This window comes from Vipera berus (assembly GCF_964194415.1).
Source record: "Vipera berus genome assembly, chromosome: 1".
In the NCBI taxonomy this organism is placed as follows: Eukaryota; Metazoa; Chordata; class Lepidosauria; order Squamata; family Viperidae; genus Vipera; species Vipera berus.
Genome location: NC_138202.1, coordinates 120,737,311 through 120,738,020, shown reverse-complemented (window position 1 = coordinate 120,738,020; position 710 = coordinate 120,737,311).

The window sequence follows — 710 nt, the reverse complement described above, 5'->3', positions numbered from 1 at the left end:
ACTTGGTATCCTAGCGACCAGTCCACGCCAAGCTGCCCGGCGGAGGGAGGGGGAGAGCGGGCTAGCGCAGGGGTAGGCAACCTCGGCTCTTTTATGACTCATGGACTTCAATTCCCAGAATTCCTGAGCCAGCCAAGCTGGCTCAGGAATTCTGGGAGTTGAAGTCCATGAGTCATAAAAGAGCCGAGGTTGCCTACCCCTGGGCTAGCGGGAAGGTGGCTGTTCATTGGCCCGCCGAGGAGAGCTTGCGGCGGCGGCGACGCCTTCAAGCCTGCAGGGCCTTTGACAAAACTGAGGTGCGCGGCTCTCTCCAGCGAGGGAGCGAAGTTGAGTTTCAGTGGCGCTTGCGTGTCTGTATAAAACGTTATCAGTCGGTACGCTTTCAGACCGATAGGGATATTATGATGGGCTGCGTCTCAATCAACCCAGCTGTTGTTTCCATCTTCCCTTTCAGACGGAATAAGCGACTGGAATGAAATAATAATAATAATAATAATAATAATAATAATAATAATAATAATAATAATAATAATAATAATAATAATAATAATAATAATAATAATAATAATAATAATAAAAAAACCTGGGCGGAGAAACGTCAAAATTAGCATGGACCGGGACCCTGTAGTCGGGTTTCAGCCCAGGCTTTTTAGTTTGCTGCTGGTTTACGTAGAAAGAAAGCAAATATGATACAGCAGGTTATATATATT